The sequence below is a fragment of the Myxocyprinus asiaticus genome, chromosome 28 (assembly GCF_019703515.2).
Source record: "Myxocyprinus asiaticus isolate MX2 ecotype Aquarium Trade chromosome 28, UBuf_Myxa_2, whole genome shotgun sequence".
Classification (NCBI taxonomy): domain Eukaryota; kingdom Metazoa; phylum Chordata; class Actinopteri; order Cypriniformes; family Catostomidae; genus Myxocyprinus; species Myxocyprinus asiaticus.
Window position 1 is genome coordinate 16,178,481 of NC_059371.1, and position 26,234 is coordinate 16,204,714.

A 26,234-nucleotide genomic window follows, 5' to 3' on the forward strand; every position below is an offset into this window, starting at 1 on the left:
GTAGCCTTACTTACATTATGCAGCATGCAGTTTGTTACTGCCTTGTAAAAAGACTATTGGCGAGCCGATTTGAACTAGCCATTGGAGGAAGAAAGAAGAGGAGGATGAGAGAGAGAGAGAGAGAGAGAGAGAGAGGGAATCTCTCATTGCACACTCTCACTCTAATCTCCTCTGTTAACCATATGTTAACCATATTTTAATTATTAATTAAGGCATATTTATTTAAGTTTTAAACTGTGTGGCTACATTACTCACATATGTCTTCTTAAATAATATGTTTAATTAGAGCATGTCATCTTTCTATTGCCATTACAATTATGCTTATCAAAGAAGGCTAATATAATATTATACTGTAATATAAAACAGTTAGTTCCTGTCCTCGAATCTGATTGGACGAGAGACATTCCATGAGTACTGATGTCTCAGAACATCAGCACTCGAATGCTTCACTGTGTGTATCACGCCGCTTGTGTTAGTGCCGTTCTAAACTAAAGTGTAAGAGCAGTGCATATGTGTTAAGACCTATATGTGTCTCTTTACATTTATTTTTGTGACATTACAGATTTTAGCCAGCAGGTGGTGGCAAAAGACCATTTTTGTGTGTAATATGAGCCCGTGCATAATATGAAACTCCGCGAATACTTATCACACAAACATGAAATATATGTCTAAATAAAGATTAAAATGTCTATTTTTAAATAAAACAATTCAAATTTAAAACAGATATTCTCCTGCAATGTAATCTGTATGAAACCAAGCGATGTACAGTTTCTCCATGTACAGGCTCAGCTAATTATCCCTAATGTGATCACACCTACCAGCATATAAAATATATTATATATAACATATATGATATATAATAAAATGCAATTTATTCCTGTGATGTAAAGCTGAATTTTCAGCATCATTACTCCAGTTTTCAGTGTCACATAATCCTTCAGAAATCATTCTAATATTTGTATTTATTATTATAATCAATGTTGAAAACAATTGTGTACAATTTTTTTCAGGATTCTTTGATGAATAGAAGTTCAAAATAACAGCATTTATCTGAAATAGAAAGCTTTTGTAACATTATACACTACCGTTCAAAAGTTTGGAGTCAGTAAGAATTTTTTAATTTTTTTTGGAAAGAAATTAAAACTTTTATTCAGCAAGGATGCATTATATTTATCAAAAGTGACAGTAAAGACATTTAGAATGTTACAAAAGCATTCTATTTCAGAAAAATTCTGTTATTTTGAACTTTCTATTCATCAAAGAATCCTGAAAATGTTTTATATATTGTGTATATGCCCTATATCAGATATTACATTTTATTCTGTTCCCAGGGGAGGGATCTTTGTCTCCTCAGGTGTGAATCACATCAATATTCATGATCATTCACGCCTCCTCGCATATGGCCTTTCTAACACTAAAAGTGTCTTACAAAAGTCAAATGACTATATTGTTTTGTATGAATGAGTGATCAGGATGGTTTTCACATCATTTTGTAGCAAACAATCTAGGCTACAAGATCCAGTTCTCAAAAGTCTTGTGAACAAATTATTAGTATGTGTTGTACTGCCTTACTACAGTGACTTAAATTTTTTGTTTTTTTTCAAAAACCACGCATAAATTTTTGTACATACATGTTGCTCACATTTTATTGTAGCCCAGTTTGTGCTGAATACAGTGTTATCAGACTTTAGCCATTAATATGTTTTTAAGCAACTGAAAAAAGCACAAATGTCAAGGCATGTCAAAACTTCTCCAGGGCCCAAAACACCCTCAGACCCCAGAGGGTTAACTAACAACTTCAGCATTATGGCTCATCACAGCTGAGAGACACAACAGACTGATTAATTACACAAACTCAAGGCGCTTACCTCTTACCGGAGTTTCCACATTGGAGAGGACATGCTATTCAAAATGGCAGAGGACATTGCAGTATAGTGAATGACTCTTGTGCACCGGCTACTGCAAAATGGGGAGGAATATCCCCGCTTGGATGGCTATTTTTCCACTGAGAAAATAGGATGCACTTGACAAAAATGACATTATCTTCAGCATCTCTTCTTGGGAGTGTCAACAGGTGATCGAACACGCTTCATCTCTCTCTCTCTCTCTCTCTCTCTCTCTCTCTCTCTCTCTCTCTCTCTCACACACACACACATCCTTGTTTCTCCAACAACTTGTTAGAAATAGCCCAAGCCATGATACTAGTCAGTGCCCAGGGTGTTCGGCCCCATTTCACGGCCGGCCCACCGGCAAAAGTCCCGGTTCTCCCTATGGCCAGTCCACCCCTGGGCTACTGTAAGTGTGGTGTGCATCATCCTCACGCAGAGGCTCTTACTGGTAGTGACATTTCATGATTTTTTAAATGTTTTAAATTTTTATGTTTGAGATTTTGCTTATCATGTTGAGTTAGACGAGGATGCCGGCATACTAATGTTACTGTTCTCACGCATTTTATGGATCTACACATTTTTTGGATTCGTGCATTTTTTAGTTGACTCACTATTTTTCTCAGATCCATCACTATTCAAAACCGGCTGTCATTTTGACATAAAAAACAAGCAAGAAACTCTGCTTAAACCATTTTCAAGTGGTACTGTATATCTCTCCCTCGGTACTGTATATCAAACTGCCCTCTTAATGCAAAAATAACTAACGTGCCTCTTTTAAAAGTTTTTGAAATTTGAGGGAAGATAAATTAGTCTAAAAATGTCTAAAGTGACGTTTTGGAGAGGCTTGGATGCATCATTTGGTTTGAACCAGCAACGGCAGATTATGATCCATTGCATAAGGAAGTAGTTCCATGCACAAATGCATTTTTTTATGACTGTACTCAATTTTTCCTAATTTGTTAAAATGTACTTGTTCATTGAACTGTTGTATATAAGCAATATCACACTCACAATCAAGCTATATGGCCCTAAATCAGCACTGCTGTGATCAGTAGTGGTTTTAACCACCACGCAAACCACACAATTGCGTGGGGCCCCGGACGTCGGGGGCCCCCCGGCCCAAGTACGAAATCTCTGCAAAAACCGCTTGAGGGGTGACATGTTGTTCTGGGTACACACACGAATATGCTGTTGTCTGTGGTCTCAGAGCGGTTCACGAAGCCGCCGGGTTCGGGTCAGTAGGACTTTGGGTTCGGTTTTGTAATTTATGAAAAAAATGTACAGGCCTTCCGAACTTGTTTCGCTCACGCGCGCTCACACAGATACATGCAAACGGATGAGGGGCCGTTCACACTGAACGTGTTTTTGCATGCTTCTACTCTATTTTTCCATTGTTTTTCTTTGTAAACATGCGCTGGACGAACGTCCTTGACTGCTGTACCGTGTCTCGCTGTTTCTTCAGTGTCTCATGTAGGACCGGCACATTTTTAGACACTGTGTCAAGTAAAAAATAACTTCAGATTTCAAAAACACATGTCGAGACACCTGCGTTCTGTTTCATTCGTTGCACTGCGTCTAGACTGTTTTTAGCACAGGTGTCATAAAGATTTAACGTTCTGAACAAGTTCAGGCTGCAAAGAGGTAACTGTTACAATTTTTAACATTATACCAGATTATTCTGCACCAAGCAAAGTTTCAGCGCTTGATAAACGGCAATGTTGTTTTGTTTTTTCTTTTTTCTTATGCTCTAGTGTGCTGAGGGGCTGCCATGGCTTGTATGTTTACTGTTACAATACTGTGACAAATGTTGCCTACGATGCTTAGCCTACATACGATACAGCCTTTTGCAACATGATGAACAATACACTGCAGCATTAGAATATAAGCTCCAGGTGAAAGTAAATAAGACCTATAAGACAGAACTATATTACTATTGTATACAACAAATCCTCAAAGTAATAATAATAATACTTTATCATATTATAATGACAATCTGGACAACAATAAATAATTGTTGGGATATAATATTAATATATACTGTAACAACTGAATTTCAAAATGTTACTGGGTGAAGTAGTGTTTTGCACAACCTTTTCACACGCACACACACACACACACACACACACACACACACACACACAAAGTGTTTTGTAAACATATATGTAGGTAAATATTGCTTTTTTATCACTGTATTGTGAAAAAACTGGAAAACATGCATTAATGATCTTTAACTAGATTTGTATTTCATTAAACATTTTGAATGTACTTGGCTACAATGGCTGATAGGAAGAATTTAAAATTATGATTTAAAATAAATTTTGTCATTTTTTTAGCAAAATTTTTCGAAATGGGGCCCCGAAATCGTAAACTTTCCCCTGGCTGTGATTACCTATGGCACTGCAGCCGAATCACAGCAATGCTGATGTACGGCTACATCGCACTCTTGCTCTTTTGATATTGCTTAATTACGTGTCTTGTAAATTTATACCTATCACGTCGAATGCGCAGGCAGCAGAGACTGCCTGTTGATTTCAATGCTATTTTTTCAACACTTTTTTATCCTGTGAGATAGTTTACAATGCCTTTCCAATGATCAAAATATATTAATACAATTTATTAAATGTCCCATTGTCTTTGATAAACTCTGAAAGATGCTAGAAAGATATGTTTAAGTTGCACTTAATGGACTTAAGAGTGATTCAAAGCTCTTGGGAAATAATCATTGCAAAAAACTAAATTATGATTGTGATACGTCCAATATACCTTTTCGATACAGATTATGAAATCCTTAAAAAAGAGAAAATATTAAAAGAACAAGCAGGAATGAAAAAAAAAAAAATAGGCTAAATTAATTATTTTGGCCTTTGTGTGTAAAGACAGTAGAGAGAGGACAGAAACTGATGTGATCAGGAAATTAAGACAGCTGGACTGAAACTCATTTCACACAAATGAGCACTACAAATCAGTGTGTGCTGTCCACTATGTCACAGCTCCAAACTAAAATTAATTCAAATAATTTTAATAAAATCTTGTCATTAAGTGAACAAAGTGGTGTATTATGTGTGTGTAGCTTAATATGTCATAACACCAGCAATGGCAGCAAAATTGCCCCAAGACGTGCGTGTACACACACACTAAAAAGTGCGCTGAATGAACATCCAGCTGTTTTCTACAAAGCGTCAGTAGCGGACTGGCCATTGAGAGAACCGGGACTTTTCCCGGTGGGCCGGCTGCGAAATGGGGCCACATGGGCCGCCGCATTATGTAGAACGTGCCACAAAATGGCGCCGCGATATGCGGAAGGGGGCAGCGATATGCAGAAAAGGACAGCAACTCCCCAGTAAGGGCAGTTTCTATATAAAATCCCAGGCCGAATATTCTTCCCAGTCCGCCCCTGCAAAGCGTAGTTAAGTCCAGCTCTCCCTAAACGCCCTACCACCAAATGGATGTTCTTTCAAAAAATGAGGATGTAGGATAATTAAAATTCATTGGAGCTGTAAACCAGAAGGAAGTAATTAAAAGAACAAGGGTGCTCCGACATATTCCGTTAGCGACAACGGAAACATTCTTCTCCATAATTTCTCTCCTGATAGGAAACAGGAGTCATTCACTGCTGCAGACTGTAGCTTACTCTCAGCCTAGGGCATCTTCTTAATTGAAATAAGCTCATATTACACAGCCACTGCAAATTCAGCAAACTCATTACAAACACAAACTACACTGTTACAACTTATTAATAAGTATGTCATTGGCATATTAACACAAAACTCAATTCTGGACAGTGTAGCACTGGTGAGCTGTGGGTGTGTGAAAATGATAAAAATCCCCTGCAGTGGTCTATCTCCTCTCTCCTAGGGCACCGGTCCTGCCGAGTCAAATTCACTACCAGAGAGCCCATCGCACATTCAGCAATATTGGCCACCATAAAAACACAGTCTGTGTTGTTAGTACTAGCCGCAGGGACAAAGGAAATATTTACTTGTAAAGGCAGAATAAAAGATAAACCTAGGGTGGAAAAATAAAATCATGTGTGAAAAAATTTAGTGGGTGTGTGTGTGAACATTTGTACATGCACATGTACAGCATACGTGCAAAACATTATAGTACATTGTGTAATATCCCCTTAAAATATGCAATAATAACCATAGTTTTTGCCTAACTAGCATTTTTAGTACTGTAAAATCCTAATAAATGAATATGGCATCCTTCAAACAGAAGCGTTCAGAAACTTTGCCATTTTGTTTGATTTCTTTTTATGATGAGAGTGGTGACTAATACCATGTTTTAATCCGTATTGGGTGTAAATAAAAGTAATGATGCTACTAAATTAACTACATTTTTAGTAACCTGCAGGTCAGCCGTTTTCAAAATAGTGTAGCTTTTCCAGTAATCAAACACATTGCCAACACTGTCTTCTCATATGTACAATTTGGAAGTCAAATTCCTTCTAGCCAATTAGTTTGTTCAGAGAGTTCGTTAAAATTAACTGATTAAAAAAGGCTTCCTGCACAAAAGCCCCCAGACTGTATTTTAAGTCTTCTTTTAAACGGAAAATAGATAAATTCTGCTGTTTATCACTATGCTTTCTACTTAATATAAATAAATAATAATATAAATATAATATTATAATATTTAAAAGTTATATAAATAAGGGTGTATTCTAGTTTTTTATTTATTTATTTATTTATTTGTATTATTGTATTTAGTGTATCTTTATCGGTTTTGACAGTTTAATGCTGCCAGCTGTAAATTAATGTATTCGTTTAAAAAAAAAAAAAATATATATATATATATATATATTTTTTTTTTTTTTCAGAAAAAGTGTACCTTGTAGTGTAACAAAATTTTCCAAAAATGATTAATTATGGCTTTAAAATTAGTTTCAAAATTAATTTCAAATTTGCTTCCCTAACACTGGTTTTCATGAAATAACAACTCTAATGTAATGATACTGTAACTCTATTTACTGGTATTTCGGAGGAATCTACGGTTACCATGGTAACTTTTTAAGGGTCAGCTGTGATGGGTATTTTTTATGTATCCATTTTTTGGTAGTATTGTAATGTGGAGTAGCAGTAGACTGTGAGTTTCAGAATAGCTGCAGAGGTGAGCAGAGCTGTACTCACACATATAAATGCACACATTACCCACTGTGAGCATCCCTGATCACACAGCCCTTTAAGTGCACATATATTTCAGGAATGCAGAGTCAGGAAGAGCCTAGTTAACATTCCAGCACCGCCGCACAAGGTGTTAGCCAAGTGCTGAGAACATTACTGAGAGAGAGAGAAATGGGGAGATTGAGTGACAGAATGCAGGGCAATAAGGAAGGACATCAGGGAAGAGAAGGGGGCAATGGGAAAATGAAAGAGATGAGGAAAAGAACAAGACAAAGGAGAGAGATCGGATAGGATGATTGTGTAGAGGTTTCTGCACTTCAAAGTGCTGAAGATTAAAATCTCAATTCTGACCTGTATATTCATCACAGGCATAGCAGAGTTTCAAATAATGCATACTGCTGTTATTATACAGACCTCATTGCACTTACAATAGAACTTAAAATAGAAGATCCAAAATAAAAATCATTTTAGGTATTAATGCACACAGCAGAATAGACTGTAGTGGAGTGAATACACTATGTCTTCTTTATATACAATATCGGTCCAAATTTATAATATGTATAAAGAGCATTTGAATTATGCAGAGACCAACAAATTAAATGTAAACAAATTAAAACATTCTACATCTTAAATCTTATACTTTAGATTCTTCAAAGTTGTAATTATTTGCCTACAGTCATTCTCACAATCCTCTTCTTGAGGTATCCTCCTTAAACAGTATTAAAGGAGCTCCTATGTATGTTGGACATTTCTTGGCTGCTTTTTTATTTTTAAAATAAAATATTTGTTTTGTTAAACAAATCATACACAATCTGTCTATAAAATATATTAAATAAGCATTTAAGCATACAGTATACCTTTGGATCAAAGGTTATTAAAATCATGAGAAACAAATTCAGTGTCCTTCGGCTGGTAGTACAAACAAAATATAAATGTGGGTGATTGGTGTGCAGAGACTCTAGATGTCATTGTAAAAGGGTTGTAATTTATACATCCATGAGATAGTGTGTGTGCTTTTTGTACGATGATATTAATACTTACAGTAGATGTGTGACATAAGGGAGAGCTGATGGGGTGTAAATTAAAATAGAGACATCCAAATGTATAAGAGAACTTTACAACACAACCACTCAGGGGAAACAAGTGCATTCACAGTATTTGTATATATTTTTCCTTAAAATCGCCGTCCTAAACTGCAAACATAGTTCACATTTCAGTTCACAATTTGTGCTGCTGGGTGCTCATATTTTCGAGAAGGGGAGAGAATGGTCGTTTCAACATTTTTTTCTTTCTGTTTTGTTGAAGTAAGCATGTGCATCTATGTGACTCTTTCAATACACATGACCTCACCTCTGAGTGTGTGTTTTTAAAGACACAAATGAGCTTACCTCTCATCCGACCGTTAGGAAACTACACACACACATACACACCTTCTACAGGTCCCTGGCTCCATGGACTATCACTGTTTTAGGTTGACTCAAATTTAAATGGAATATCCCTAATACCGTTTTTACCCCTCCTGAAAAATAAATAAATAAATAAAAACATCTTAAAACAGTCCAAGCTGGTATAAGCTGGTCTAGGTGGTCTCCCAGCCTGGGCAAGCTGGTACTCTGCTGGTCAGTCAGCTGACAAGTGCTTAAAACCCCTCTAAATACAGCAAACAGACCAGCCTGACCAGGCTCACAAACCAGCAAATTAGCAAACCAGCAAACAGTTGTGTGTTTGATTGGACACACACACAGAGAGAGAGAGACAGAGAAAGAGAGAGAGAGAGAGAGAGAAATGGGGAGATAGAGTGATAGAATGCAGGGCAATAAGGAAGGATCATGTGATTGTAGTTGTGATTGTGTGAGTGAGCACAGTCTAGCTGTTGAGACGGGTCGTCACAGGCAGAACTGGAGACCCAGAGAGGACATACTGTGTTCACACTGCACTCAAGAAGTCATGGAGGATGAACTTCACTTCCTCACTGAGTGCAGTAAATATGAGACCATCAGACACAAATGGTTAGGAAAAAATATGACCTCATAAAAGTAAAAAATGCCCCTTAATATTGCCCCTTAATTTTAAAGTTAATTTCTCACACTGGTGGTAGCAATCTCCCATAACAGCGTGATGGCAGATTGCTTGTTTAAACTTGTTTAAGCAGCCCCTTCCATTTGCTGCAGCTGTAAAGATTTTATCACTGCTCCATTACACATTCATGGCTCATCTTGGAAAAAATGGAAAGACATTGTGATAAAAAAGAGTGAACAAATAACAGTGCTGCAGATTAAAGTGGATGAGTTTTCAAGCAATCACAATTTAGATTGTTGCACTTTGAAAGAAAAAAATACATAGCCCTTAGTTCAAACCACTATTAAACAAGATTACAGAGGCCCAAAGTATTAAAAATGTTAGACCCCATACTGTAATAAAGAAGGAGCAATGATCTAGCTGATTCCCACTGATCTAACATCTGCAGAAAGTGAGATGTAGAAACAGAGAAGGAAGTAGGAAGGGATTAATTAAATAAATAATCTAAATTGCTATTGATTTTCTTAAAAGGTGTTACCGTTAGATTATAAGGTTAAGAAATAAAACCGCTTTGAGGATTATACCATTGTTAAATTAAATACAGGCTATGCTAAACAAAGATGCAGTAATCTCAGAGCAACAATGTTTAATTAGATCAAATAAGAAGCCCTTGTGATTTTAAAGAAACATAGACCACAATCTAGGACATATAACTAAACCGCAGCTCCGCAACCCAAAAACAAAGTTCAATGAATGGCGAATCAACTTCAATTCGGACACTTTGTTTCTAACAGAGGAAATTCAAAAGGTCAAACGATATAGTCTACAGTTATTGTAGCATTCTGCTGCCTGGATCAGCTAATCAGCGGCAGAAATAGTGCTGAGTAAGTGCCTAAGCTGCGCTCACGTCCGAATGCAGAGGGGAGGAGAGAAGCCAGCACTGCAAACACACTGCAGCATGCTCAGCACCTCTTCCCGCATCCCCCGCCTTATCTTAGGGCACCTCCAGAACTCTAGCCCCAGGCTTTAGCGCAAAGCCGGGCCCAAATCACTAACGGGGTATGCTAGCGTGATTCAGCTTCTTTTTTTTTTTTTTCTTTTTTTTTTTTTTTTTTTGCTGAGACTAAATTTTGAGACAGGATTCATAGATAAGGAGAAAAGTTCAATGCACTCTTGCAAAGTGAATTACCTCAATTAGCAGGGCAGCTACTTAAAATGTCCACGGAGGGTCTGTGTTGTGGCATCTGCAGCATGTGCATCTGATGGGGTCAGGTACGCTACACACTAAACAGACTTTTTTTTCACTGCACTCCTTTCAATCTTTTTCACTGTACTGTTGTCATGGTACTGTAAGTGCACCAACAGAGGACAGGACTAAAAACAGCTAAGGGCCCCTAACAGGAACTGATGCAGTGGTATAGATGTGGCTGTGCAGTTTTTGCATTTTAACCATTGGGCTCCTGTTGGGAAGGGAGTGTAGATTATATGGGCAACGAGAAACACCATGAGCACTTATGTCCAGATATAGACAGAAAGAGAGGCAAAGAGAAAAAAATAAGTAGGAATAAAAAGATTTATTTTTTTACTGAAATATAAATTTTTATAAATAAAGGGCTGTGATATACCCCTCTACAAAACGAATCAGTTTCAGCTGTCTGCACAAACATAAAACCTAAACATGCACAGACCAACAAACACACAAAACACTACACACACACATTCAGCTGTTCTGATAAGAAAAGGAATGTGAGGGACACATAGCCCTGCAATAGACCCGGACATGCAGTGTCTTAAAATCCATCCAGAGGACACACAACACATGCAAATGTTTTGAACACGTAACTCTGTAAAATACAAGCACAAAAATCCAACATTAAGTCTTTCAATTATTCATTCAAATTACAAGACTGTTAAATTTTTATTAAATATTTTTATTTCTTAAACATGATTATTTATTAACACTAAAATGAAACATTGAAAGATAATGTCCTCTCTGTCTGTCACAAAAAGAATTGTGCCTGTAATGTCACAAAAGAGTGATTTTAGTGCTCTTGTTTGTTTCGGGGTATCTGTAAACTGTGGGATTCTAACTGTAATGTCATAATGGTATTAAAAGCTGTGAAACAAGTCTTGATTCAGCTCTTTGTCTCACACCCTCTCTCTGTGTCCTCTATGTGTGCGCTGATCCACAGCCAAGCTAAGCTTAACACAGTGGACATACAGTGGATCAGCCACAACATTATAACAACCTGCCTAATATTGTGTAGGTCCCCCTCGTGCCGCCAAAACAGCACCAACCCGTATCTCAGAATAGCATTCTGAGATGCTATTCTTCTCACCACAATTGTACAGAGCAGTTATCTGAGTTACCGTAGACTTTGTCAGTTCGAACCAATCTGGCCATTCTCTGTTGACCTCTCTCACCAACAAGGCATTTCCGTCCACAGAACTGCCGCTCACTGGGTGTTTTTGTTTTTGTCACCATTCGGAGTAAATTCTAGAGACTGTTGTGCATGAAAATCCCAGGAGATCAGCAGTTACAGAAATAATCAAACCAGCCCATCTGGCACCAACATTCATGCCACGGTCCAAATCATTGATATCAATTTTTTTTTTCCCATTCTGATGGTTGATGTGAACATTAACTGAACTGACCCGTATCTGCATGATTTTATGCACTGCACTGCTGCCACACGATAGGCTGATTAGATAATCGCATGGATGATTGTTGGTGCCAAACGGGCTGGTTTGAGTATTTCTGTAACTGCTGATCTCCTGGGATTTTCATGCACAACAGTCTCTAGAATTTACTCCAAATGGTGCCTGGTCTGGTTTTAAAAGCACTGGCATAAGGCTGGCTGTCATATTGAATATTCATGATATATTTCCAAAGATTTTACTTGTAATGTAAAATTGAGTAATAACATCGTAATTATTGAAATGATTATAATGCGCTTTTTATTTGGCCATTAAGTGTCCTTATGACTGTGTCAGTAGACTAATTTCGCAATTCTTCCCTGTACTTTGGGGTATGAGTGCATTAAGAAAAATATGTTTTAGCATTTCTGATTAAAACAGCTGTAGCAAAAGCTGCTGGAGTTGGGAAGTAAAATTAATTTTCTTGAAACAGTTCAAACAGCCTGTTTCAATTAATTTATAACTCTGATTCAAAATTGGCTTACATAATCACTCAAAAAAAAAAAAAAAATTCACTGTATATTACATCTTGCATTAAACATTTTGAACCTTCTTGCAAACAATGGCTGTTTGGTCTAAATAAAATCTGAAACAAACACCTTACTTTTGAAGCCATCAAATTTCATAAACCTGCAAAAAGCCGGGTGTTTTAAAAATATTTTGACAGGAACCTATATGTTAGAGAAATATTAGCATCTAAAATGATCTGTATATGAAATTGTAACCATCCTGACCTTATATACCTCACTTGTCCTCAAATATAAATTGCAAAGAAGTGGAGGAAGAGCGAATAAGATAATAATTAAAATAAAAATAATAATTAATTAATTAATTAGCAACATTAGTTAATATGAACAATACTTATTATCAATATTGGTTAATGTTAATTTCAACATTTACTAATACATTTTTAAAATCAAAATTTTTATTAGTTAACATTAGTTAATGCACTATGAACTAACATGAACTAACAATGAGCAATTATATTTTTATTAACTAACATTAACAAAGATTAATAAATTATGTTTTATATATATATATATATATATATATTGTTCATTGTTTGTTCGTGATACCTAATGCATTATCTGTTAACAAATTGAACCTTATTGTAAAGTGTTACCATATAATCCCACTGCAACCTTGAGTCAGATCAAACACAAACACACACTATGAATACTTACTTTTCTCTTCAGGCAGTCCTGGAAGAATGGTAGCCAACTTACCTAACGGCAAAATGATTAGCTCATGTTAATTTAAGAGAGATCCAAGAGAGGAGCCTGAGGGGCACACATAAAGAACTGAACACAGTGAGTTAGCCTAAACTGCAAAGCCCTGCCTTGTAAAATCACAGACTTTAGACAAAATAAAAAAAAGACAGACAGACAGACAGACAGACGAGAGAGAGAGAGAGAGAGAGAGAGAGAGAGAGAGAGAGAGAGAGAGAGAGAGAGAGAGAGTTTAAAAGGCAATGAGCGAGAATGAGACATAAAAATAGACAAAGGAAGAGAGGAAAGAAATGTGTGTGTGTTGGGGGGGGGGGGGGGGTGGTGTCAATGGGAGTTAATTCTAGCAGTGTGTTGTCTTCTGGCTTCATTAGCTATATTGGCAGGCCTGTGATAAATTCATTTCTCCAGTTTGTCTGCAGCCATCATTTACACATGTTCATTTGTCATCAATTACTGCAGTGGTCACTCCTATTTTCCTCTCCAAATCCTTCTGTTCCTTTCGTCCACTATAAACAATGATGTGCCCATCTTCATTCTATATTCGTAAACATCTCAATTCTTGTTTGCATGTGTTGTCTAAGCTGGCACAACTGTAATCTATTTGTTTCAAGTCTCCTAACGGTTTCTGTGCTGCTGAGTAATAAAGTGTTTCTGCTCTTTGTAAACATCAGTGGTTCTGCCTGACAGCCATATTTAAAGGTGAAGTGTGTAATTTATGTGCCAATAGTGGCAAAAAAGATTGTTTTCCAAACAGGTTTCCCAAATATTCTGCCCATCTGTCTTTGGTTAATGTTGCTATTATGGGTCAGTCAAAAAAAGACCAATGTTGAAAAATCCAACAAAACAGAAGGGGGACCAATTAAATATTTTAAAGATGAACATAACAAGATAAATGTATATTCAGGCCTGGATTTATTTATTTTTTAATTTACTGAAATTTCCAACTTTGAAGGTTAAAAAAAATTCACACTTCACCTTTTAATAAAAACACAAACACCTCCCACTTAATTTACTTTCCCTGTTTTTTTTTCTGCAGGTTCTGATCCCGTGTCCTAGTTCGAGATTATGGCACCCGTAGAGGTCTCATCCTAAATGCTTTGCTAAAGCTGGTAAAATGGAACCAAATCAACTGTTTTATGGATTTGGTCCCCTTCAACCAGCTGTAGCTGTGCATTGATCACCCCACAGAGCTGTGACAGGGAGAGTGAGGTGTTTGAACAGTAACCCTGTACACTCCATCATCAGCACCCCACATTTTCTCTCTTTATGTGGCTCTAAGTTCACAACAAAGTCCGGCCATGGATTCAACTCAGGACCAGCTGTATTCACGTGCCAGCTCTTAAATGCATGTTTTTTAAGTACTACTAAACACTCATTGTGCTCTTTAAACCCAGGTGAAAATTAAATATGTCATGCCATTTATTATTTATTAGCTATAATTGTTGATTACATATTCAACCCAAATCACAATCATTTGAAAGTGGGCTAGGGGCTCTTTCCGGCCATCTATTGATTTCTTGGCTCTCGACTGAAATAGTAAGCGGTGGGGGGGGACACGTCAAGCTGTTGAATAAGTAAAACAGTCATTCCTTCTCTCTCTCTCTTTCTCTCTCTCTCTCTCTCTTTCTCTTTTCCTTCTACACTGGTCGAGATTCTTAATGCAAAAGTGTAATCAATAAAAGTTCATCCTGAAGTTCATAAACTGCTGAAGTGGTTTTTGCGTGAAACAGACTGTTCAGCTAGAAATAATGTGGGGCGGCACTTGATTATCCATTGGGATTTGATTAGATAGAAATGCATTTCGCTATGATATCATTGGTTAATATTATTTTTCCCTGCACACATGTCCTTGGTTACAGAGACAGAAAGTTGTTTCTGAGTTGGAGAAAGTTTTGATTTTGAGAAAAAACATTTAACTTTTTTAATAATAATAACTTTCCCTGATGAATCATGAACAATAAGAACAGGGACATTTATTTAAGTGGTAAAGAGTCCATTTTGATTAGTCTATAAGACTTTGCTGATTGATTGCTGTGCCCATTTATTATGTTTATTCCATCACCTCTGCTTAATATTGGTAATAAAAAAATATCTCAAAATTGTCTGAAATATCACCCTCTCTATATATTTTAATTTTTTATATATATGCTTTTATTACTTATGGTATTTCTGTTTGTGTGATTCTTGAGAATGGAACCCATGACCTTGGTGTTGCTTGTGTTATGTTCTAGCAGTTGATCTACAAGAAGACATTTAAAGTAATAAGAGAAAAAACTCTGGATGGGCACCCTGGCCCCCTCAAGGTCTTTGCTAGCCTCTTTATCTATCACCTCTCTCTCTCTTCTGTGTATGTGTGTGTGTGTGTGTGTGTGTGTGTGTGTGTTCTGATCTTTAAAAATGTGATAGCCCACAAGGGCTTGCAAGACTACTTGTTTGACTTCTCCAGAAAAGTAGTCGACTAGTGGGCGATTCAATGATTATCTATTGTAAATGTTACATGGCGTGCAGCATTAGCAGTCTGATGGCATGCTGGGGAGTGTGTCCTGCGCAGAAGAGATGATGACAGTGAGAAACATAAGCTCATACAATGCAAAAATACAACATGTCCCACTTGTTTAAAGTTTCCGTCAGCATCTGGATGAGACTTTGTTAGTTTCCAGGGTCTCAGAGTGGTTTACAAGTATTTTAGCATATACTATATGTGAATGCTAAATGAACTCAGGCCATCTTAGTAGTCTATCATACAGTTCACTTGTAACATGCTTTCTGAACTTAAAGCACTCCAGTTTCAGTGTATTTTTCCACATTCTTTTAATTCCAAATAGCAAGTTCCCAAACAAAACAAACTGCAAGCAAATATACCGGGGTCACAGTTTATTGACAGAGGAATTTTCCTCCTGCTGTAGCCATATATATCCATGGTGATCTAATATACCAAAGAGCTATTATTAAGCATGCCTATTCACCTCAATGGCAGTTGCTCAGCTGGCACCAGGCAGCAGAAAGGGAAAAATACCATTCTATTTTATGCAAGAGCCCCCAGTAAAATGAGTCACTTGTGCAACATTTACTATAATAGAATTATATTTTTGGTTGATTTATATGTTTCTCACAAAAAAAAAAAAAAAAAAAAAAAAATGCTGGAAGCTAAGAAATTAGTACAGGCCTATACACTCTGGATTAAAGCCACTCACACACACTGCTGGAGTAATGTCTGTGTAACACACACACACACGCAAGCTGTTGTTTTTATTTAAAGCTAATAATAATTACTACAGACTAACCCAAATCCTAACCCTACATTTTTGCATCTTTAGAATTTAAAACAACCATATTTTCAAATGAAGCCAAATGTTATAAAGGGAGGTTTTGTAAGATTTAGCTTACTTCATGAACAGTGTCCAAAAGGTAAATTAGTTTATCTATAATGTTGTACAAGATTCTAATAAGATTCTGTAACAGGTGAGCAGCCATAACATAAAATCTTCAGTATTTAACCAATAAAAAATTATTCCCCTCATTGCACGGCATACTACTTTATTATTCAGCACAAGTGTTATCTATGCATAATCAAGGCTGTGGCCATAAAGATTTGAATAGACCCCCTTAACCTCAGAATGCCGCCAGGCACCACACTTATGCATGTTCACAAACACAGCAACTCAGCCATAATATAATATGATAAGGCTGCTCTTTGCACAACATGGATTTATGTAGTAGCTGACATTGGAAAAGCGGGGAGCGGTGTGCCAAGCAACATAAAACAATAGCAGACATTTTAATATTGAGATGGAGAGGGAGGGTGGGGTGGAACAGGACACGGCAGAGCAAAAAAAAAAAAAAAACGTCAACATGGCAGATTGGAGAGTCCGGTCTCATTACTCAAACTGTATTGATGTTTGAACACATTCATCACCCACATTATGGCACGGACCAGTGAACTATGACAGCGTGAACAAACTGTCCATCTGGGGTCTCAGATATTGTCCTTCTCCCGTCTTTCCACTTCGCTCTGCCTTTCTAAAAACACACCTTTGACCTCTAAACCAATGTTGCCCAACCCAGTTCATCCAACAGTACACATTTTGGATGTCTCCCTCATCTGACACACCCAATTAAGTTCATGGAGCCTCTTCTAATGAGTTGAATCAGATGTTTGTGATTTCCAAAATATACAGTGTTGGGGGACTCCAGTAACAAGGCTGGGAAACACTGCTCTAATGCTGCATTCGGCTGGATGTGGGATATCCCTACTTGATACCTCAGATCTCCGACCATAAAGGCATTCTATTGCCCATTGCTCGGAAGATGATGTATAAGGAAACAAAACTGCAATGCTCCCGTTAGGTTAGCAGGTGTTTGATTAACTTACAGATACAATATGTCTCTTAGCAAACCAACTGATAAATGATGCTGAGCAATGCAAGAACAATAGATGCAATGCAATAGAACAAATCATTTGTTCTATATGTGGACAGTTATCAAAGCAGACTTTAATTTACCGTATTTTAGACACCTGTGTCTGCAAACATTTGGTAAACAAGTTTCATTATCATGTAGCCTAATGTAAGAACTTTAACTCAATAAGCATGTTTACATGCACAATCTAACACTGATTATGCTTAATAAGCAGACATTTTGTAAGGTAATGTAAATGCCTTAAACGATTCCCCTTTGTAGGAACTTGATCTGCATAGTTGCATTAGGAAACACCCTGAGTGTCACGTAATCTGAAGCCCTTATACAATCACGGCAATTTATTGGCTGATGGCGCTTAGGCGATGCCCCTAGGGAGCTATGTCACGGGCTCCATAAAGGCGCTCGCTTCGCGCCATCGAGTCAGATTTTCTGTTTTTCAGTGCACGATCTCATCTAACCCATGTTGTACCAATGACTCATGTCGAAGCAAGGATCATTACTATTCTCCCTTTTGAGTGGTAACACAGGATGGAATTTAAGAAGTGCTTACCTCCGTGCACGTGGTTCATCGTCGGTGAAGATTCCACGACATGTGTATTGCCTGTCTGGGTTTCACCACGTGGAGGGTTTGTATTGCCCACAGTGTGATTTAATGAACATCAGGACACTCTGTGAAAGGCTCGCCTACTTTGGAAATTCGGTCAAGCCGCTTGCTGGTGCAGACCACATGTCTGCCAGTGCCACGCGCCCGTTTGACACGTGGGAGGCAGGTGCGGATGCTGAGGAAATGGGAGTTGAGCAGCAGGCTGACCTACAGTTCTCTCTGTCACTCTCCCCGGATTTGGCTAGACATTCTCTTGTGGAGTTTACACGTGGACATTTGCATCCTAGCCTTGAGGCCCGCACTGTGGTTTCCTTTGGCATCTTGCTGGATCCAGGCTGAAGCCTTGCCTCCTAGCGGTTGGTTTTCCATACATTAAGAAACGTATGTGGAATTGCTGGGGGTTATTACAAGTGCAGTGGAAAAATTACACCTGGACTGGCCAGATGAAGCGCAGTTGGAGGATCGTAAATTAATCTTAGACAACTGTTTTTTTAGCGGGCCAACGCACAGCTATGCCTCGTAGGCAACTCCCTTTTTCCCTAGACCTCCATCGTGAGATTTGGAAGTCCTGGGATCAAACTTATTTGGCCAGGATTACGAATCAAGCGGCCTCTGAATTTTTTAATGTGTATCGAGCTTCCGACCACAGATATACTTCAATCCCAGTGATGGAAGAGACTATGGCTGCCCATCTCTCTCCTTCTTCGGTGACCACATGGAAATCTAGGCCTACTCTTCACTCAAAGCCTTGCAAAGTTACGTTGTCCTTGTTGAGCAAGGCCTACCAGGCTTCGGGCCAGGCGCTTTCAGCTTTGCACTCGCTGGAGGTTTTGTAAGCCTACCAGGCCCATTTTATGAGGGATTTAAATGAGGGAGATGGATTGGAAACTGAGGCTGTTAAAGAACTGCGTTGAGCTTCAAACATATTGCTCGTGCTGTTGGTCGGAATATAGCAGGCCTCGTGGCGGCGGAACACATTATGTGGCTTATGCTCACAGATATTTATGACAAGGACAAGGCCTTTCTAATGAATGCTCCTGTGTCACAATCTGGACTGTTCGGTGATGCAGTCCAGTCGGTGCTGCAAAAATTCTGATTTGTGAAACAGCAGACTGCTGCGTTCCAACAGATTCTTCCTCATAGAGAGAGAGAAAAGCCTGCTGCAGCTCTGGTGCATTTACATTCGGTATCTTCGCAACGTCCCACCAGAGAACCGCATAAGGCACCGGACACGAGTTTTGCACCCCCTCAGAAGGATTGGGGCCCTCTTTCATTCCCGCCATCACAGGCGCATCCGCATAGGCATTTGGATGTTGGACCGGCCCCTTTTAAACGGCTAGCAAGACACCAGATGCGAGCCTGACTGACGCAGTGAAACAAAGGGTGAGCCCCAGTCAGTGAATAAAACTGGACCATACAATCATATTCGTGTCGTTCCTCTTTGCCATTTGGACAGTATCAGGTTGAGTTCACCGTTGTTCATGCTTCGAACACCCGACAGCCAGAATATAGTTCAGTTTCCCCCTGCAGCTTGCACTGTGGAGCGAACATTAAAAACTCACATGACCAACGGTTTCTAAATTCAATGTTCATCAAACACAAATGTACACAAGACACACAGTGAACATAAGCACCACACATTGTCCCCCCATAAAGAATGCTGGGGCCGTTGTGGTGAACCAGTTTTCCCAAATAAACATATCCCCAAATGTTCGTACATTTTTCCCCATTAAAAATACCAGGTAAAATGTTTATACTGTCAGTGTCCCTGCTGCAAGGGCATCTCAGGGCTCTCATATTTTATGCCTGAGTACAATAAAGGCAAATACATTATCAAATTCACTTCAACCAGCCTCAGTAGTAGAGGAGCAAAGGCTTTCCTCCGCTGTCCCATGGGTTCGGGAGCAGTCACCAAAAGTGTGCCATTAAGTGGTTACAGGTCACGCTGCAGGCAAAAGCCATGCATTAATCCCTCTGTCTGCCCATCTGTTGGCTTGGCAGCAGCTGAAGGGCATTTCGAACTGGGTGTTTCGAATGATAAATTATGGTTACATAATCCAATTCAGGCGAACTCCACCGGAGATGTTTCTGTTCAACAGACTCTGTTTCTAGGGGTGGAGTTACATTCGAGGGCGATGCAGGCGTGTCTGTCTCCAGCTCACATTCTGTCATTCTGCCAGTGTCTAGCGATGTTCAGAGTGGGACACGTTCTCCCTGCGAGAACATTTCACAGGATTTTGGGGCTCATGATCATGGCTTCCGCTGTCATTCCCCTGGGCATGTTGCATGCAAGACCTTTTCAGTGATGGATGAACTCCACAAAGGGACTTCAACCACTGATGCAGGTGTTTCATCTCTTCAAAGTGACACGTGGGTGCTACTGAACTCTGTTACCATGGAAACGGACGTGCCTTCTGATGTCGGCCTCCTCCATGGGTTGAGGCACTGTATATGAGGGTTGTCCAGCCTATGGGGTCTGGACGGCCCAGCAGAAATATTGGCACATAAACTGTCTGGAGATGTTCACAGTGCTGCTGGCTTAAAAAATTTTAAGGGCCGGTTGAATTTGGGGGCGGGTCTCCTGTCCAGACAGGGCTTGATGCCTGGAGAGTGGACATTACATCCTCAGATTATGAAACAAATCTGGAGAAGGTTCAGCAGAGCAGAAGTGGATCTGTTCACTTTGAGTGAAACATCACACTGTCCCCTCTGGTTTTCCCTCTCGCCCCGGCACCGCTGGGCATAGATGCATTGGTGCATCAGTGGCCGACAACGCGTCTTTACGTGTTTCCACCGATCAGTCTGCTGCACGAAGTTCTGCACAGAGTTCGGGAGGATCGGTTTCAGCTTCTGTTAGTGCCACCATTTTGGCCATCTCAAGTATGGTTTTTGACTCTGGTCTATCTCCTGAAGAAAGTGCCTTGGGAGATTCCAGTCAGAACAGACATGTTGTCTCAGGCTCGGGGCAGGATTTGACACCCCCAGCCAGACTTTTGGAAGTTATGGGTATGACCTGTAAGAACAGTGTGTGAGCTAGGAATTAATTTAAACTATCCTTATTCTACATCATTATTATGTAAGGAAATTTATAATGGAATAAGTCGCATTCGACAACAATTATAAGCAAGATAAATGGCAAATAATTAGATTATTTGTCAGAATAAAATTCTCCACCATTAAAATCGTAATACAACATCTCGTTGTGTCCGCTCACAATTTCTATTGTAAGGAATTAGCTTTAATAAGGGAATTATGATTAATTCACTTATTGGAGTAATATTATTCTCATGGCTTATTGAAAATAATATCACACATATTTAGGTATAGCTTTGAAGCGAAATCTTTTAAAAACAGGGATGAGATTATTTATCAAAATATACCAAAGTCAAATTATCTTTGAATACAGACAAACTTTATTGCTATTCTAAACATACACTAATCTAACACATACAACATGAAACAGGTTGGTGAGTAAAGTGACAGAATGTGAAATAAATGATCGATACAGAGAAAATGAAATTTATGGAGTCTGTAGACAATGCCTTAAGAACCATTTATCCTTCTTTGAGTCTAAATCGATTTGCAATCGGATTACCCAAAGTATTTAACTAATACACCAGCACTTTGAGCAAAAGTCTAGAGATGTACTTGCATGGCGTTGTGTTTCCTTGCGTTGCGTTTCCTTGTGTTGCTTGGTTCTTTGGCTCTTTGTAGAAAATTTGTTGCGTCGATGTCTTGGACTCTGTTATGATCGCTGATAGTTGTTGTCTCAATGGATGATGAGGTGGGCTTTGAAGCAAGGCCTTCCGCAAGGAAGACTCACGACTCCCGTTACGTGTGTGTGACCCGTAGAGCAGAGAGTGAGAGGCTTCGGGTCCCGGGTTTCCTTGGATTCTACATGGCACGGAGGCTGTGAATGAGGAGCTGCAGAGGAAGTGATGAGCAAGAGAGCCGAAGAAAAGAGGAGACCGAGAGAGAAGAGGAGACCGAGAGAGAGTTCTTCCTTGGTAGGAAACTTTTGAACTGAAATTGGCCACACCCCAAAGGTGTCCTGAGCCAATCAGAAGTGGCTTTTCAGAGTCACATGGTCAACTGGTCTGTCCTTTTCAAAGTTGCTTTACAATCCTTTGTGTGGAGGATTCTTACAAACTTCCCGCTCATAATAGTGCATGTTTAATCATGAACTTTTATATCTTGAAAATGGTGCAAGAGACATGACATTCGTTGTCATCAACATTCTCTACGTAAACAAGCAAACATTTACGTACTAAATATGACATACTTTCATGAATATTATACGTGTAAGTAACAAAACATGAAAATCCCTGATTACAAATCATACTGGTTAATTCATTGGTTTTACAACATGGATAATACATGTCATGATAAACCTGATTGTCAGGGTATATTATCAGGTTAAGCCTTAAATAATTAGCATTCTTAGTAGAATGAGATGAATAATACAAGATTAAAGATTATACTTATCGATTTGTCAGTTATAAGTGATCACAGGTCATAAACTCATTTTCAGGATTATATAGCAAGGCTAGATTTTGTGTACATTTTGGGTCCAAATGCATTCTGTACATTTTAGAGGGTTAAAATCACAAGTACTGGGACTTTGTGTGAAATGTTCATTCATTCCTTTTTAGCTGCTGCTTTTTAGAACTGGCATTGTTTTTGTTCATTGTAATTCAGGAGGATCTCGCAAGGGAAGCTTGTTCAACTCTTTCATTGCCCATAACCTCTGCCCTTAGGGGTCTCTTTGCAGAGATGGTCTTGATGGCAGTGTCAGGCCAGAATCATTAAATGTGGGGGTATTTCTTCAGAAGCATGAAGTTCTGAAGTCATGTGCTATCTGGACAAGTCCCTTTTGTTCGTTTTATTGGCCAGATGTGAGCTTCACTAGACTTCTTGGTGCCTAGTCGAGCAGAATCTTTTAATTTATGATGTTGAGGAATTCCAGGATTAAAAGTTTGGGTTTTCTAGATTCAAGTCATATTGCAGCAATTGTTCGCTCTTCTGCATTTAATATCCTACAGGCCCCTCAATGCGGCGCTGTTTTGAATGATGGGTTATCCCCCGCTGTGGTTTATACCATTCTGAATGCTAGAGCTACATCAACTAGAAAGCTTTATACGTTCAAGTGGCATATTTTTGCTTCTTGGTGTACAGCGCAAGGTGAAGATCCAGTTCACTGTCCTGTCGGTACAGTGCTGGATTTTTTGCAAGAGCATTTTGGGGCCAGGGTTGCCCCAGCAATACTTAAAGTCTATGTTGCTGCTATAGCAGCTGAGCATGCGCTTATCAATGTAGTCTCTGTTGGTAGACATTCTCTTGTCTCTCATTTTATGCACGGGATACACAAGCTTAGACCATTTCGTCCCATCCGCGGTCCTTTATGGGATATATCTGTTGTTTTGGAGGTGCTCTCGGGTGCTCCGTTTGAGCCCTTGGCAATAGTCGCTGATAAGTTTCTGACTCTTTAAACGGCCCTGCTGGTGGCATTGGTGTCGTTTAAAAGGGTTAGTGATTTGCATGCCCTGTCGGTTATTCCCTTATGTATAGATTTTGCACCAGGTTGATCAAGGGTGGTGTTAAGACCTCGTTTGGGCTATTTGCCCAAGGTCGTTTCTACATCATTTTGCTTGCAGACTATTAATTTTCAGGCTTTTTACCCTCCCCGATTTAAGTCAGAGGAGCATGAAAGATTGCATATGCTCTGCCCACTTCAGGCGATGTGAGTTTATGTTGACCATACTAGACAGTGGCATAAGTCAGAGCAGTTGTTTGTGTGCTTTGGTGGCCACAACAGGGGTGTTTCAGTGTCCATGCAAAGCCTCGTTGGCTAGTTGATGCAATTTCAAGTGCTTACAAAGCATGCAGTTTACCTTCGCCTTTGGGTATTCAAGCTCATTCTACATGGAGCATGGCATCCTTATGGGCTTTGGCTAGAGGTGCGTCCTTGGAGGATATTTGTATGGTGGCAGGATGGTCCTCTCCATATACATTTGTTTGATTTTATAATCTGGACGAGGGTTTGACTCCTGCTTCCCAGGTTCTCTCTGTTGGAACAGGAATAAACTCATAATTCCCTCTGTTTTATTCAGATGCTTTAGCTCGCTTGTGTGCCGCTATATGCTTGCCACACAGGCATAGACAGTTGGTAGCTACTGTTCGCATGGTGTGAATGTATATCATTCCCAATGCGACTACGCAGCTTGAGATCCTACGAAGGGGAACATCTCGTTACATGAAGCGTAACCCTGGTTCCCTGAGTGGGAATGAGATGCTGGGTAAGCTGGCCATATTCTCTAGCAGCTGCATAGGCTAGTGCCTTCATGCAGAAAATCTGACTTGGCGCGAAGCGAGCTCCATTATGGAGCCTGCGATTTAACTCCCTAGGGGCGTCGCTTAAACACCATCAGCCAATAAATTGGCATGATTGTATAAGGGCTTCAGACCACGTGGTACTCAGGGTGTGTCCCAATGCGACTATGCAGCATCTTGTTCCCACTCAGAGAACCAGGGTTACGCTTCATGTAACCGAGATGTTTTATTTGATCGAAGGTCAGAGCAAAAAACCGATTGCCTGTTTATATGCACATTATTTCTACACGATTGCTTAATATACCCAAAAACGTGTGTGGTCATGTAAACGCATTAAACAGCTTTCCTTTTTGTATGTAAGGCCATAAACTGCTTAAGAATAAACCAATCGACGTGGGCAGTTTTTCTTCCTCTTCACGTGTTGGCATCAAAAGTAGAGAATAACTTGATTATTACAAATCCAATGTAAATGTGTTTTTCTTGTTTTGTCAGATTTTTTACATAAACTGATTTTTGGGAGTTATCAGCGTATTGGTGTGCATGTAAACCAGCTCATACATTTTTGCCCATTACCACGATTACGCTTAGCATAAACCTTTATCGGCGTTCTTACCGGCTTATCCACTGTTTATGACTGTTTATGTTTTGACATCAAAAGCAGAAAATAACCCGATGATTTCAAATCTCTTGTATACGTGGTTCCCTATCTGTCACTCACTAGACGTTGTGTCGATGTAGTGACACTAGGGGTCACTCTTGTGAGCCCCAAACACCTCTGCTTTTTTGAAAAAAAGCCAATGAGAATTGGCGAGTGGAATTTGCATGCCACTCCCCCGGACATACGGGTATAAAAGGAGCTGGTATGCAACCACTCATTCAGAATTTCTCTTCAGAGCCGAGCAGTTCTATTCATTGAAGCTGAATTCATCCGCAAAGTTCATTCGCCTCATCTGCTGGAATCTACGGCGCATCCCAGCGGCTCCCCGCACCGGTTCTTCTACCTACGGGTTTGAGGTCACGTCGGTTAGCACTGGGGGCGATTTGGGGACATCAATGGGACCACTTCTGCTGGGTATCCCCCCCACAGACCTCCCATTCCCCAGCACGCTCACTTGCCCCGATCGGGCTCTCGCACGAGACCAGCGGCTCGTCTCAGAGCAAGTTCGACTTCTCGTTCAGAGCTCCGGAAGACGATGAGTTATTGAGCGCAGCATCGATAGTTATCGAGCGGGCTCGTCCAGTCTGATACAGAGGCTTCGGCTGGGCTTCCTCCTTCGGGAACGGTCGTCCAGTCTCACGCCACCACGGAAATGATGGACATGCGTTCCCGAGCGGCTGCAGCCACAGGCGTCGGGCTAGAGTGGAACCCTCCATTCTCCCCTGAACCCTTGTGGCTCGATGATCAGTTCCTGGCACGGGGTGCCGCCCGTGGCCATGCCACACCCCCGTTCCTTTCTTCCCAGAAGTGCATGAGGAGCTGACAAGAGGCATCTTTTACTGCCCGGTCCCGGTCTTTCAGCTCCCCTGCTCTCGCTACCCTCGATGGCGGAGTGGCCAGGGGATATTCGGTGATCCCCCAGGTGGATAAGGTCCTCGCGGTGCACTTGTGTCCACAGTGCGCCACCACCTGGCGTGGGCAGCCGAAACTCCTGTCCAGGGCCTGTAGGTTTACATTGTCCCTGACGGCTAGAGCCTGCGGTGCCGCTAGACAAGCCACCTCCACCCTGCATGCCATGGCTCTCCTGCAAGTACACCAAGCTAAGGCACTAAAAGAACTTCACGAGGGTGGTTCTGACCTGGGATTGATGCAGGAACTGCGCTTGGCGACCGACCTCGGTCCAGGAGCACCACCTTTGGCTCAACTTGGTTGAGATGGGAGAGGCGGACAAGGCACGGATCCTTGACACCCCCGTTTCCCAGGTTGGCC